Source organism: Babylonia areolata, chromosome 33 (genome assembly GCF_041734735.1).
Source record: "Babylonia areolata isolate BAREFJ2019XMU chromosome 33, ASM4173473v1, whole genome shotgun sequence".
NCBI classification, from domain to species: Eukaryota; Metazoa; Mollusca; class Gastropoda; order Neogastropoda; family Buccinidae; genus Babylonia; species Babylonia areolata.
The window spans coordinates 2,149,745-2,152,244 of record NC_134908.1 but is presented as its reverse complement, the minus strand read 5'-3'; the positions used below and the strand labels follow the sequence as shown (position 1 = coordinate 2,152,244).

Sequence of the window (2,500 nt, the reverse complement as noted above, 5' to 3'; positions counted from 1 at the left end):
TTTTGTAGTAGCCTTGTTTTTTTTTTCTTTACACCTGCATTCAAGAAGCTATTTCTGTGTTTAAATAAATATACACAACAACAACAACAACAACACACAAAAAAACCCAAAACAAAAAAACAAACACACACACACACAAAAAAACCCCACCACAACCACATTAATATAATTAAACATATATATCAAATTTCGGCTTATAGACATTTTTTTTAAGGATGACATAATTTGAAGTAAAGAAAACGACGTATAAAGTTTGACATACAGGATTTCACCCCTCTATAAACAGCAAGGACTTCACACCTCTACAGACAGCCAGGACTTCACCCCTCTACAGACAGCCAGGACTTCACCCCTCTGCAGACAGCCAGGACTTCACACCTCTACAGACAGCCAGGACTTCACCCTCTACAGACAGCCAGGACTTCACCCCTCTACAGACAGCCAGGACTTCACCCCTCTACAGACAGCCAGGACTTCACCTCTCTACAGACAGCCAGGACTTCACCCCTCTACAGACAGCCAGGACTTTACCCCTCTACAGACAGACAGGACTTCACCCCTCTACAGACAGCCAGGACTTCACCCCTCTACAGACAGCCAGGACTTCACCCCTCTACAGACAGCCAGGACTTCACACCTCTGCAGACAGCCAGAACTTCACCCCTCTACAGACAGCCAGGACTTCATACCTCTACAGCCGGCCAGAACTTCACCCCTCTACAGCGAGCCAGAACTTCACCCCTCTACAGACAGCCAGAACTTCACCCCTCTACAGACAGCCAGGACTTCACCCCTCTACAGACAGCCAGGACTTCGCCCCTCTACAGACAGTCAGGACTTCACCCCTCTTCAAACAGCCAGGATTCTACCCCTCTTCACACAGCCAGGACTTCTACAAACAGCCAGGACTTCACCCCTCTACAGACAGCCAGGACTTCACCCCTCTTCAGACAGCCAGGACTTCACCCCTCTACAGACAGCCAGGACTTCATCCCTCTTCAGACAGCCAGGACTTCTACAGACAGCCAGGACTTCACCCCTCTACAGACAGCCAGGACTTCACCCCTCTACAGACAGCCAGGACTTCACCCCTCTTCAGACAGCCAGGACTTCTTCAGACAGCCAGGACTTCACCCCTCTACAGACAGCCAGGACTTCACCCCTCTACAGACAGCCGGGACTTCTACAGACAGCCAGGATTTCATCCCTCTTCAGACAGCCAGGATTTGCCTGCCGCTTTCCCACCCTTTTATCTGCATAGTATTGTTTATAGTCTATACCATTTAGATACCAGAATGATTGAGCTGTTTGGTCACTAACATTATCACTTTGTCGTATGTATATGTAATCCTTTCGCATTTTTTGTTTAAAGCTTCAAAACAGAAGAAAATGTAAAATGTGACAGGAAAAGAAAGAAATTTAGAAAGAAAGAATGAAAGAAGAAAAGGACAAGAAAGATCTGGAAGAAGAAGGAATGAAAGGTATTGCACATGTCGTCTTGGACAACATGGCGAAATGTCGAAAGCGAGGGTGGAGAAAAGTAGGTCATCTCGTGACTACAGCGCGTGATCTGATTGGTCCTTGAAGTCATTTCCATGGCGACGATAATAATGTCAGCACCCAACAACAAACGCTGCGCCAAGGGAGAAGCATGCAGTTCATTAAGCAAAGTCATAGCTTTCGTAGCCAAGGATATAATGACAAGACTTCTTTTTTTTTATGATGAACTCCAGTTTATAATCATTTTGTGTTCTGTCTGCCTCTCGTTCTATTCTCTTTCGCGTGTTTGTTTGTCTGTCTGCTTGTCTGTTTGTCTGTCTGTCTGTCTGCTTGTTGTTTGGTGGTCTGTCTCTCCACGTCAGTGTGTAGGGGACGTGCAGGTGAGCGAGCGTGTGTGTGTGTGTGTGTGTGTGTGTGTGTGTGTGTGTGTGTCTGTGTGTTTGTGTGCGTGTTTGTCTGTGTGTTTGTGTCTGTGAGTGTGTGTATATAAGTGTGTGTGTGTGTGTGTGTGTGTGAGAGAGAGAGAGAGAGAGAGAGAGAGAGAGAGAGTGTGTGCGAGTGAGAGAGCAACTGTGTGTGCATGTGTGTGTGTGCGTGTGTTTGTGTGTCTGTGTGTGTCTGTGAGTGTGTGTATATGAGTGAGAGAGAGAGAGAGAGCAACTGTGTGTGTGTGTGTGTGTGTGAGAGAGAGAGAGAGAGAGAGAGAGAGTTAGGAGAGAGAGAGAGAGAGAGAGAGAAAAGAATGAGAGAAGAATGAGAGAGAAATAGAAGGACAGACAGAGAACTAATTATGTGATCAACCTGTCCACATCAGAGAGAGTTAGGAGAGAGAGAGAGAGAGAGAGAGAGAGAGAGAGAGACACAGAGAGAGACAGAGAGAAGAGACAGAGAGAAAGAGACAGAAGTGATTAATGCAAAGTGATCAGTCTCTCCACACCAGAACACGTAACATACAGAACTAAGAGCATGAAAAACTTAGGAAAAATCAAGTTGGTTTTTT

General features: G+C 46.0%; 1 protein-coding gene across 1 annotated transcript in view; it reads right to left on the bottom strand.

Moving 5' to 3' along the window:
• The window catches only part of LOC143277126 (uncharacterized), a 42,232-nt gene that overhangs the window by 15,906 nt on the left and 23,826 nt on the right, over positions 1 to 2,500 (bottom strand). The gene's annotated exons all lie outside the window — the stretch shown is intronic.